Source organism: Mercenaria mercenaria, chromosome 1 (assembly GCF_021730395.1).
Source record: "Mercenaria mercenaria strain notata chromosome 1, MADL_Memer_1, whole genome shotgun sequence".
Classification (NCBI taxonomy): Eukaryota; Metazoa; Mollusca; class Bivalvia; order Venerida; family Veneridae; genus Mercenaria; species Mercenaria mercenaria.
In genome coordinates, this window is record NC_069361.1 from 33,856,373 (window position 1) to 33,870,633 (window position 14,261).

The 14,261-nt window shown below is 33.6% G+C and overlaps 1 protein-coding gene across 1 annotated transcript in view; it reads right to left on the reverse strand.

Moving 5' to 3' along the window:
* The window catches only part of LOC123542144 (uncharacterized), a 69,990-nt gene that overhangs the window by 18,455 nt on the left and 37,274 nt on the right, over window positions 1-14,261 (reverse strand). The window lies entirely within an intron of this gene.

Here is a 14,261-nt window from a genome sequence, read left to right on the forward strand (position 1 = left end):
AAATCACCATATTACAATGAATCAAAATAAACTCAATTTGTGTTTATTAGTGCGTATAAATATAGGAATTTATGATCCCTTGTGAAATAAAGCAGTGTTATTCTAAGTAGGCACGCAAAGCTATAATTTCTGCTTATTCTGTTATAAAATTTTAATCCTGTCCATATCATTTTCACGCACGAGCATTTCACGGGCGTGGTCAATTTATATATAAAATCGGTTCATTTCTTCACTAAAACTCGACGCTTCGTGTACAATAGTAATGTACATGACATGTTTGAGGACCTATTGTTTTTCAGAAACGTTGCCAGAGAACTAAAAGGAGAGAGGATTCAAGTGAATTGCAGATAATTAAATTGTTGAACAAAATTTGTCGTTTTAAGTTAATTACTAATTCCTGTGTTATTTGTGTCGAAAAATAATAAGCTATTCAATAATACCACAACTGGATTCTTTTCATGGGAAGCCCCCGTTTTTTGTAGAATAAGTAGCTACAAACATCAATCTTTCTTTGTTACCATTTTGAGAAGAAATTGCGTTTTTTGACATTAAGTCAGCTGACGACTTTGCATATGTCATGTCCTAGATTTGACACATCACCAAGTTTGCATGATTTTGGATAAAAGCACATATTTGTAACACAGCTTATGCAGTCACACTTGTTAGGCCACACTTAGTGAATAAAGAAAAGATCTTCAGTTCTTTGATGACAAGTGATCTCAATGTGTAGATCAAACGAGACCATGGAAGCCTTAATGTAAGTTTTTTGTAGTGACAATTTTGTGAGTATACGAAGGATTTTGCTTAACATGCAGAAAAGGACGATGTTGATGAAGACGACTGGTGATCAAGACGATTACGAGGAGCGTCCAATAAATAATGATACTCCATGTGTAGTTCCGTAACCGGTGGTTATTTTGAATGCGGATTTCAGCACATTATAGAGCAATTTATTAAAAACAAAATGCCATATGCATGATAAAACTCGGTAAATTCATGGTAAAAATATAATCATTTGAGTGAGGTGTACTCAGGTATACCGGACCATAGCAAATATAATCATAAGTTAGGTTTGTATTGGGCATCCAGGGTCTCAGAATAATAGAATAACTCAGAAAATCACAAAATTCTATCGTTTTTTTACGAGGTAAAGCAATTTGTGATGAGTTTGAGTTTTTTTAACTACTTATTGCGTTTTTTCATTTACAACAACTAAAACATCTAAGCTCAAGGTTGACTCCATCTGGAATGAGTCTCGAGAGCGATTAATTTGAGTTGTTAGAACTTGTTTCGCAATCGAGAATGAAGAAATTAGTATCAACTTAAAAACAAGGTTTTTTTTAACGACGAACATCACACCTGACAAAATTGCAGACTACTGCGGAGGCTTATTGTACTCAACTTATCATTTTTCGATTTAAAAGATACACATTCCATTTGATACTGTCATCAATTTTTTTTTTATTTTAGTTTTCAAATGTTTATGTAAAGATGATGATTTGTTTTAACTATTTAAACTGAAAATTGAACTACAGTTCTAGTTGTTGAATAGTAGAATCAAGGAATTGCATATTACAATCTCAATATTTGGACATAAAATGGTCCAGTATACCTGAGTACACCTCACTCAAATGATTATATTTTACTTTGAACCTTCCGATTTTTATCATTCTTATGGCATTTTGTTTTCAATAAACTGCTCTATAATTTGCTGAAAACCGCATTATGATAATATTGGAGGGTCCCAGTAGGCATTTGACGTCGGTTAGACGTCGTATAGACGTCGGACCCCGACGTCGGATTAACGTTGGATTTTGGTTGGATTTGCAAACCGTTTAGACGTCGGATCCCGACGTTGGCTAGACGTCGCAAACCGACCATTTTCCAACCTAAATCTAACCACTTTTCAACCAAAATCTGACCAAATTTTCTACGTAATTTGCGGTCTAACAAGTGATCAACACATGTATTTTATCATCTTTATTTTATATTATGACGACGTAAGTCAAATACAATAAGTCCAAAAAGTAATCCGATAATTGAAACTTTCAAGTTTCGTCAGTTTTGCATGATTCTTCAACTCCGTTAATATTTCCATCTGAAATGTATAAAATTTGTCAGTTTTATCATTTCATAAAAATAGAAAATTTATATAAATATACTAGTGCTATTAATAAGAGCTTAATTACTAAGTGCAAAACAAATATGTAATATTTTAAATTCTATGAAAAATCTTCTATAATTTCGTAAAATGTAAAAGTTTGGTGTTAATTGAAATTGCTTTACAAACAAATATGCATCAGACTGTGAAAAAAAACGGAACATTAATCTGTATAACTATTAAAATAAGTATAATTTTTAAAAATCTGTTACTCACTTTGCGGATCCCTCCCTTTGTGTAAAGTATTTATAAACTTGCCCTATCTTATCCCAACAAATATCAAATTACAGGAAGACTGTGTAAACCGATGCAGGCTTATCTCGCGGATGTATGACTAATAAATTAACATGAGAAGAGAAGATCCTTAGGTAGAATAATTTATACATGTGTATAGAATGCACTTTTATCTTGAACAGTTTAAAATTCGTGAACAAATCCGTTTCCGAAAATAGACAATCTCATGCGATATTATAATATAATTAACAATATTTGATGTGCGAATGAACTATTATTTATAAGCGCATGTCCAGGCCTTTATGAAAACATTTAATTTATATAATAAATAGTAAATATCTTGAAACTATACTAGCAAAATTATACTAGTTTAAAAGTTTTATAATTCATAACATTTTTCAGACTTTCTATCCAACCTAATTCCAACGTCTTCTAGACGTCTAAGTCTGACGTCTATTAGACGTCGTGGATATGACGTTGGTTAGACGTTGGATTCGAGTCGCCGACGTCGCGACCAAAATCCAACGTCTAACCAACGTCGATACGACGTCAGGTGTTTACTGGGGTGATAACGACGATCATCAATTTTATTACCGCTATTGTCACAAAAACTGATATTGGTGTTATTTCCTAATGGTTTTCTTTCATAGTTATAGTAATGATGATACCTCCAATTATAACTGTGTTAAAATTCCGAAAAGAGCATTCATTTAATTTATGCATCATATATATGACAGTGTTAAATTTGGTTAAGTATAGAGTGGTACAATTGTTTTGTTCTGTTTTATGTTTTAGTAGATATTGAAATTAGCCGAACGTAAAGAAAACATACATGAGGAAATAATATTTTGTGCTGGTATCTGGTAAATTTGTTGGTAAAAGTTGATTTGGTAGCAACAGTAGGGGAAACTTCCCGTTCGGGAAATCATTTATGGGTTTTTCCCTACTTCCTGAACGGGAAACTTGTTACTTTTTATAGTAACATGCTTCCCGTTCGGGAAGCAATATCGAACGTTTTAGACCAATTTCATTAATAATAGCCGGTGCATATAGAGGATAATTGTTGGTTTCGGTGTAATATCACGTTATAATTTCACCGAGTGGGCACCAGAAGTGATATTTTCACGAGTGGCGCAGCCACGAGTGAAAATAACAACTTTTGGTGTTCACGAGTGAAATTACCGTGATATTACATCGATACCAACAATTTTTCTGTTTATTTTATGTCTAAAACTCTACTTTTGTTGTGTTTATTTCAATAAAATGTCGAAATTTGCGGGAAATTTTATCAGGAAGCATCGCAAAGATGACGTCATTTTAACGACGTCATCGTCATATTGTTTCCGGCTTTCAGTACGCTCGGTAAACTTTTTGACATTAATCCGGGTATCAGATTTGATAATTTTCACTGAGTGGCCAGTGAGATTATCAGGATATAATTCACCGTTATATTTCGATAAACCACCGAAAAACATAAAATAAAAGAATATACATAAGATTTGCAAATTGAATATGCAACATTAAACTTGAATGATATATCTAAATTTCTACCGTTCAAAAATTTTTTAAATGTCTTATTGAATTTTTTATTTGACAGTGAAATTGACCAATTTCTTCAGAAATTGCTTAAAACAAGGGTGAAAGTATGGAATATAAAATCAGAGTTTCCCCAATTGGAAACCTAACTTCCTGATCGGGAAACCTAGCCTTTTAGTTACTTCACAACCAGGAAACTGAAAGCGTTCAGAATATTTATTCTTTTATTTTGTTATAAAAAGCAATTATTTCAAATTTCAAGTTTTCAGGGAATTGTGATCCTGTAATTTGATGTGTCTGGTTCCCCAGGACTCTAACAGACTCATATGAGTTTGGGTTCAAAGGCAGTGGGTCAGTTATTTGAATATTTACTTTAGACACATTCCAAGATTTTGTCTTGTGTGACTCCAGCATAGTTTCTGACGTAAATGTATTTCTTTCTCCTTATAGGTCGTCTGATTTAAAAAAAAAAAAAAAAAAAAAAAAACATCTATGAGGCATTTTGATAAAATAATTGCCCTTTACTGTACTTGGACAATTTTAGTTTCTTGGTTAATTTTTTTGTTTAGGTAAAAAAAACTATAAAAGCTACAGTTTTTACAGTTTTGAAACTTTGCACACTTGTTTATCATCGATCATTCGGGACTATATAGTTCAAGAACCATAACTCTAATCAGCATTTTGTCAGAATTACGGCCATTTTTGTAGTCTTAGAAAATCCCAACTATATCTTTTTAAGATCTCTTGTATGTGTTACTACATAATGCTCAACTTTTGCCAGTGCTTGACTCTGAATTAGAGCTTTGCAAGTACAAATTTTAATAGTAAAATTCAAATCATAGTTATGAGGATTTTTCTCCTAGTGAAGACTTTGATAGTAAACAACTATTTTAATTTTCAAGTCAGAATCTTTGATAGTAACAGAGATATTTGACTTCATTAAAAACTTTTTTAAAAAAAAGTGTAGTAAGTTAAAAAGGGGCATAACTCTGTCAAAATTCAAATCAGTGTTATGGGGATTGTTTCTCCTGGTGTAGACTTTAATAGTAAAAAACTATTTTAATCTTTGATAGTAACAGAGATATCTGACTTTTATCAAAAATTTCTACACTACAAAATCAAAGTTAAAAAGGGGCCTAACTCTGGTAAATATGAGGATTGTTTTCTGGTGTAGACTTTGACAGTGAATACCTATTGTAAGTTTTAAGTCAAAAACTTTGACAGTTGCAGAGATATTTGACTTTATCATAAACTTTAACAAAAAATCTAAGTTAAAAAGGAGAATAATTATATCATAAGTCAAATCAGAGTTACGTGGATTGGTGTAGACTTCGATAGTAAATAACATTTTTTTAAGACTGAAGTCATATTTTTGTTTACTTCTCTTTTTAGGTTTAAAACAGCCTGAAAGAGCATTTGTCGCCTTTGCATTTGGGTGTGCAGAAAAGGAAGACATATTAAGAGATTGTAATTCTGTATCAGCTATAAATAGAGACACAGAATCCTTGATTAACTTGAATTTTGATAAATATAAAAGTGAAAGAAACAAAATAGTTACATCTTTTCTTGAAGGTATCACATCTTACACAGTGAAAACACAAAATACTGTAAGAGCATGTGCTGTATTTGAACAGATTTACAGTTTCAGGTAGATGCATCTTATGGCCCCAGTTTTCTTTATGTTTAATGTTTTACAATATCAAGCAGCACAAGGTTAATTGTCTGTCAGTATTGGTTCTAATCTTTAGCTCGATTTTTAGAAGAAAAAGTTGAGCTTGCGATGGCGTCGCCCTTGATTAAAGTTTTTTAAAAGTCAAATATCTCTGTTCCTATCAAAGCATAAACTAGTATTCCAAAACAATATATACTCTGAAACCAAACCATGAGCTTATAGGGACTTGTCACTGCTTTATTCTATGTCATTATAAGTAAACCCCTTTCATATTTTATCGCTATGTTTTGTAATACTGTAAGTTATATTATCATGTATAATAAGTTACCTAAAGAACAGAATTTAATTAATAATTAATAATATTTCTGGTTCTAGCATATGACAGTATACTACTAAAGCTACTTTTTCGAATTTCTTAAGTTTGTTCAAATATTTTCAATTTGAAAAATACATTTGGTATCACCTTGATCTGGAAAAGCATTATGTATCCCTCGTGAACAAAATCAGAATTTTACATTGAAAAACATCTAGCATCAAAAATTGTCCTGCTTTTGGTATTTCTCAATATCACTTTGTATCAAACTAGATACTGTGAATTTATTACTGAAAAAACGATTTGGCATCAATTAAGGTAAAAACTGTACCTATACAAATATGTTTAATAGTATCGGTCTGTGTTGCTTGATCTACTTTCTTTGCATTCTGTATAATAGTTTTAAAGTTTTCAATGTAGGAGACACAGCCTTTGCAATATGACACTAGTTTGTGATTTTCATATTTATGTAGTTTATCAAGTTTTTTTCAGATCTTCCTTTGAAATGTTTCTTCTGGTTCTTATGACTTCGTCTGGCTTGATATTCCATTTAGTATGATAAAAAGATGTACCACGCAAATAAGGAGAATTTCTTGATTGGGAAGTTAGGTTTCCAAATCGGGAAACTCTGCTTTTTTTGCAGTTCATTCAGAAAAAGGGCAGCTTCAATGTGAAATTAAAAAAAAAATACTAAGACATTTAAGAAAATTCTGAACGGTAGAAATCTAGGTATGTCTTTTAATTTCACTATGGCGTATTCAATTTTGAGATCTCATGTATAGTCTTATGCACCGGGCATTTTTAATGAACCTACATAAAATATAGTGGTTTTACTTCCCGAATGGGAAGCATGTTACTATAATAAGTAACAAGTTTCCTGTTCGGGAAGTAGGGAAAAACCCATAAATAATTTCCAGATCAGGAAGTCCCCTACTGAGCAATGTATGAAGATAAAGGCTAAATATAATTAAACCAACTAAAGCATTTTATTTTGTTCCAAAATATACAATCCTGATTATACATTGGTTTAGGAACAAAACATTGATGTTAACGAGTGCTATTAAACTGTCTAGATGTGTCTGTTGTAACAGCCGATTTCTACGGAAGAGAGTCTGGTCGAACCAAGCTGAACGGCATATGTCATATTCATTTTGGTTTCGCTATATGACATTGACTGTTTTGTCTGTGCTTGATGCTTCCTATGCATACATGTTTTAAGAATTACCAAGGAAAGTAACCCCGTAATATATTTTTGATGGCTTAGTCGTGCGGGTATTGCTTGCAGTAACATTGATTCTGGAGTATTTTATCCGCAAACATGTTTTCCTGCCGCCATCTAGTTAACATCAATGGTTTGGTCATAAACCAATGCATAATCAGATTGTATATTGTAGCAAAATTTGGATATAGAAGAATCATCATTATGTTGAAAATTCATTGTGCATTTAGCCTTTGATTTTCTGTAGCTGGACTTTTCTAGCACTTTTCATTCTCCTTGCATTGTCTGGTGCACGTGTGCTTATCATGTTAGGCTTCAGCAGCGTAGCGCTATCTTTTTTTTCTATACATGTTAGCTAGGACTTTATTTCATGAAACTTATATTTTGTACAGTATGCCATGATATTTAAGCAATTTTCTGTAAACATATTGTAATAATACGGCTTTGGACTTTCTTTCAACTAGCACATTCCAAATCTATTTGAGATTGTATGGTCTCCTGGGTTTGAAATAAACAAATAAAGCATGTCCATTTTATGGCCGTGTTGTAGAAACTCAAGTAACAGTAATGTATAGATGGCATGATTCACTTTACGAATCAGTTATATTGTCTGTATCAATTTTAACTGGTCATGATTAATATATGGAGCTGTAAAATTGGCCAGCTAATAAACAATGATCATATGCACTATGAATTGCTCCAGAAAAAATTTGCCATTTTGCTAATTAGATAATTATGTTTCTTTCATGTCCAGTCACTACCTTTTTTTGCTGGGAAGTTTGTTCACATTAGTTAGATCCGTAAGGCGTAAAAAAATTGTTTGTTTCTGGTATCCCGACCTACCCTAAATTTTTGGCCCGACACTAAATGCTTTTATGGCCTAGCTTGGAGAATATTTTTTGACAAAAAGTTGCAAAACTTTTTTATGCTTTAAACATGGCCTGTTATGTTAGAAATCAACTTACGGATGCTCTAAAGGCATAAACCCCTTATTTGTATTCATTTTTTATCACAAAAATAATTTCCGAAAATTCTCCCTTAATAAAAAAATCCAAAAAAAAAAATAATTCTGACCTACCTACCTACCCTAATTTCTTTGAGCATGTTACCGGAAACAAAGTTTTTAGGCCTAATTTTCCCGTATCGTATTATACCTAAAAGACATTTGCGAATTAATCTCTGATACCGAATCCGAACCTGACTTTTGATATACTCTAGGGACTATCTCTAAACATGAAGCGAATTGAAATTCATGTGATTACGATACGATTATAGATTGATATCAAGTTTGATCTGTGATTGTCGAGTGACTACATATTTTACTAAACTTGCATCGAAAGAAATGCGAACTTATGATCGTCTCCAGCCCGCACACACTATTCTTAAAATAATTATTATATATATGATAATTCATAATGCAAACTTGTATCCTAGCGGATCTCACGTGTGGGAAAGTCAACTGTTCTGAATATAATTATATCCCTTAATGCAAACTATCTCTATCTCGGGATCCAGTTAGCTTTCAGTGAGAGAAAGTATAGCTTCTGATTTCAGATGTTTCAGATTTATTTATATAAATCCATGGCATATAATATGCATGTGGATAAAACAAAGTGAAATAATGAAATAGTCACAAATCAATATTGTGCAAAATGTTATGCAAAATGCGGTACAAACTAAACATGTCAGATAACAATGAACACGTCTGACTAAGAATAAAATCTGAATTGCACTAACCAAAGATGAAAGGTAGATAACTCAAAAACTACTTATACAGAAATATTGACAAAGTATATTCCCCCAAATATTGCTTATAAATAGACTTGAACACTTAAATGTTCTCCCTTATATTATATTATTACTATTATCATTATTATTATACCACATTTATATAGCACTCTTTTCAGGCACATGTACACGTTCAAAAGTGCTTTACAGAATAAATTGCAAAAATACAAACAAATACGCATACAAAAAATAATGCATTCCACATTAACAAAAGTCATGAATGTAAAACGTATAGATTAAACAAGATAAACATACATACATATTTAAAAGTATTTAAGTGACCCTAGGATAAAATACTGTTCTACGCTGTTTTATGAAGAAGAAAAAGGCATCAATGTATCGGTCAGTTAACAAAATATTGTACAAAGAAGTAGATTTTTAGCAGGCTTTTGAAAGCTAGCGTGTCAGCTTCCCTGATCTTTACGGGAAGGAAGATCCAAAGCTTTGGAGCAGTGCACGAAAAGCTGCGATTGCCATACATCGTGGTTTTAGTTTTTTGCATAACCAGTGACAGCGTGTCTTGTGATCTTAGGTTTCTGGCCGTTTTATACACTTCTACCATATCCCTAATATAGGCAGGGGACTGATTTTGTAAAGCCTTAAGGGTGTGGGTCAGAACCTTGTACTGCACCCTGTTTTTCACTGGCAACCAATGGAGCTCCTTCAGAACCGGTGTTATATGAATGCGACGGGGCGTCTTAGTGATGATGCGAGCTGCCATGTTCCGGACATATTGCAACTTGTTAAGTGTGCTGTTTGGGATATCACTTAACAAGGCATTACAGTAGTCTAACCGTAGAGTTACCAGGACTGTAACAGAATTCTGATAGCTAGATGTGAGGATGTCATTCTGTACCTTTATCAAAGCCGACTCATTTGAATGAAACTTTCTGTAAGCAGACTGCAGTCCCTCATGTAGCTTATTTTCACTCAAGTGCAGCTCAAGACGCGCATCTACTACCTTTCTAAGATTTTTGAAATGTAAGGGAGGTTGGACACAGGCCTGTAGTTTTTGAAAATGTTTGGTTCAAGTCCTGGTTTCTTAAGCAGGGGTCTTATCCTAGCACTTTTAAACTCTTTTGGTACATAACCTAATTCCATTGATGTATTTATGATATACCACATATGAACCTCAATAATGGGGGTCCAAAACGTTTACATATATATATATATATAGTAGAGAGAATTTATACAAACTAAATCACCACTACAATATACTAGACCAATTACGGCAAAGCGCCTAGCAGTACAAACGATCACGCACATGCCACAGCAAGTCCATTAACCCAATAAGATTAGTTTCGATGCTGCTTTATATACGAGCCCGAATTGTACTACACTTTCGTACTGGTTCAACATTTGCACATGCCACAGCAAGTCCACTAACCCAATAAGATTAGTTTCGATGCTGTTTATATAAGAGCCCGAATTGTACTACACATTCGTACTGGTTCAACATTTGCATATATATACTCAAATCTCTGTTTTCATGTCTCACAAATCAGTAGTGATATTTTAGTCTTTTTAACTGATTGGGACAAGAGAAGCTATATTTTCTGTCTCTGAAAGTTAACTTGATTTCAAGGATACATTGAATATATAGAGATAGTTAGCATTAAGGTATATAATTATATCCAGAACAGTTGACTTTACCATACATGAGATCCGCTAGGATACAAGTCCGCATTATAAATTATTATATAGTAGAGAGAATTTATATATATGCAAATGTTGAACTGGTACGAATGTGTAGTACAATTCGGGATCGTATATAAAGCAGCATCAAAACTGATCTTATTGGGTTAATGGACTTGTTGTGGAATGTGCGTGTACGTTTGTACTGCTAGGCCCTTGCCGTAATTGGTCTGGTATATTGTGATTTAGTTCGTATATATATACGAACTTATATTTCCAGGTTAAACTCTTGGTGTAAATGCAAAGTGCATAATCTGCACTGTTCGCTATTCAGGCAGTATCCCTTTTGGTAAGCACCCCTTTTAACAGTTAACGGTACAGTCCAAATTGGAAGATGAACTAGTCAATTATAGAAATTTAGCAAGGGTTTATCATATCGCAAAGCTAAAGAAACGCGGAACGTTTTAAAGCTGTTTACTTTCGATACTACGGTGGTATGTTTAGGACATATGTTATTTTTTTTAAGATTAAATTATCTTGTACGCATATTTTATCTTAAGCGATCAATATCTTATCTCGTGCACACGACATCTTATATCGTGCGCACGACATCTTATCTTGAGCGATCAATATCTTATCTCGTGCGCACGACATCTTATCTCAAGCGATCAACATCTTATCTCGTGCGCACAACATCTTATCTTGAGTGATTAACATTTTATCTCAAGCGATTTACATATTATCTTGAGTGATCAACATCTTATCTCGAGCGATCAACATCTTATTTTGTGGGCACGACATCTTATCTTGAGTGATTAACATTTTATCTCGAGCGATCAACATATTATCTTGAGCGATCAACATATTATCTTGAGCAATCAGCATCTTATCTCGAGCGATCAACATATATCTTGAGCGATCAACATCTTATATTGTGCGATCAACATCTTATCTCGAGCGCACAACATCTTATTTATATATATTAAGGCCCTTTGTGTGTTGATTTAGGTCATCAGTAAAACATACGGACAAGTTGTTAATTAGGGTCCCGCCTACTCCGCTGTTATTTAAACTTCCCACAAGAACATGTACAAGTTGATCACATCATTTGGGAGAGCAATGCATATCATTAGTCATCCTATCTTCAAAAGCCAAATGAATATAACCAATGATGCATACTGCATGTTAGAATAGCAAGAAATTTCAGTTCGACTGATAAATTCGCGCAGAAAAATTGCATGCATGAATGAAGGGAAAACAAGGAAATTCTTTAATATATGGGCGAGGCCTACATACTAATTCTTCTTTTGTCAAGGACTTAAATTTATTTCTTTGCATCATCACTGATTTTTGCTGCCTTTTTATCAGTTTGCGTATTTAAATTTCTTACCCTGCAAACATGTGAAACGGTTATAAGTATAATCCAAACAAAATCAAAAACGGTGGCAGCCGTATGTTTTTACTAATGATCTGAATTCACAGAAAGGTCCTTAATATATATTGATAAGATGACTGAGAAAAGATGTTGATCGCTCGAGATAATATGTTGATTGCTCAAGATAATATGTTGATCGCTCAAGATAAGATGTCGTGCGCACGAAATAAGATGTTGATCGCTCGAGATATGTTGATCGCTCAAGATAATATGTTGATCGCTCAAGATAGTATGTTGATTGCTCGAGATAAGATGTTGATTGCTCAAGATAATACGTTGATCGCTCGAGATAAGATGTTAATCGCTCAAGATAATATGTTGATCGCTCAAGATGATATGTTGATCGCTCGAGATAAGATGTCGTGCGCACGAGATAAGATGTTGATCGCTCGAGATAAGATGTTGATCGCTCGAGATAATATGTTGATCGCTCAAGATAAGATGTCGTGCACACGAGATAAGATGTTGATCGCTCGAGATAAGATGTTGATCGCTTGAGATAATATGTTGATCGCTCAAGATAAGATGTCGTGCGCACGAGATAAGATGTTGATTGCTCGAGATAAGATGTTGATCGCTCAAGATAATATGTTGATCACTCAAGATTATATGTTAATCGCTCGAGATAAGATGTCATGCGCACGAAATAAGATGTTGATCGCTTGAGGTAAGATGTTGATCGCTCAAGATAAGATGTTGATCGCTCGATATAATAATGTTGATCGCTCAAGATAAGAGATAATAATGTTGATCGCTCGATATAATATGTTGATCGCTCGAGATAAGATGTCGATCGCTCAAGATAAGATGTCGTGCGCACGTGATAAGATGTTGATTGCTCAAGATAATTTAATCCTAAGGAAAATAATTGCATGTCCTAAACATACCCCGTTACAAACGCGTTTTTAATTTTGACTGGAAAAAAGTAATATCACCAAATTCTCATTTGTTTCTATAACATATAGTCTGTCAGCAACTAACTTTCAATGCCTTCTTAAATATACCAATAATTTCTCTTAAATTTTTGTTTTTATTTGTTGACGCACTCTCTTTAGGTCTGTCCCTTAAATGCCTACTAGTAGTCTCGTTTGTCAAGTTGTATAAGGTAATTTTAGGTATTCGTGCTTATCTGTTCTCTTATTTACAAGGAACATTTAAAGAGGAAGTTAAAGTATAACATGCATAGGGGAACTTAATATTCGTTTCGCAACGGCTATTATGGGTATTCATTGTGTAAATCGTCTTTATCCGTCTCTGTTGTATATTCACACTATAAACAAAAATAAGTGTCAAGAAGGTAATGTATGCCATATACTTCACAACTCAGGGTCCTGCTATTCAGGTTGCTGTACATAAAGGCAAATCCGTAAATTCGAAGTTTAACAAGTTCTTCGAAAATTGAAGAAATATTTCAAAACGTGAAGACCCGCAACTGGTTTGGCCAATGTCAGATTGCTACATAAAAATGCCTCATCACACAAGGAGTCTATTGTACAAGACTTTCTGAAGCAGGAAAAGGTTGTTGTGCTCCCTCCATCACCCTACTTATTCGTCTGACCTTGCCCCGTGTGACTTCTTTTTGTTCCCAAGGTTCAAAAATAACTTTCTGGTCGAAACTTTGTGCAGTACAAACACCTTGGTTCTGCAATATTCCAGCGTCTTCATAGTATACCTAGAAAATACTACGAAAAAGGCTTAAACGTTGGATTAGAAGACTGAAATTCTGTTGGAGGCGAATACTTCGATAGGACCAACTAAGATTTTCATTGAAATCTATCAAGGATACATTTTTATATGCTCAGATGCATTCATTTTTGAACAGTCCTCAAAAAGAGTCAACCCGCTTTTGGCATGCTGTTCAGTACCATTGGAGGAGATAAATGTCCTTGAACTGGTTCTTGTTTTAACGAACTAATCCTATTATTGACTTAATGATATTGTTCGATGTTCTCCCTTGCTTTATGTTTTTGTGTTGATGTTTTTGTCAATGTCCGCAAAATATGTTAAATGTTAAACGAGCATGAAAATGTATTATATATATATTTAGTACAAAATATAGAAATGGCGGGATCATTATAATGATATAAAACTCTCCAAATTTATTCATTGTTAGGCTTTAATGACTGTTTTTTAAGACGAATAAGACTTCGTAAGTAAGATAAAGAACGGTATCCACTTGATTGCGTTGCATAGTGACCCACTCAAAACGGCGTTGCATTAGGTTTTCGACCGATTGTTCAGTACCAACCCTGAATATTTCCAATGAAA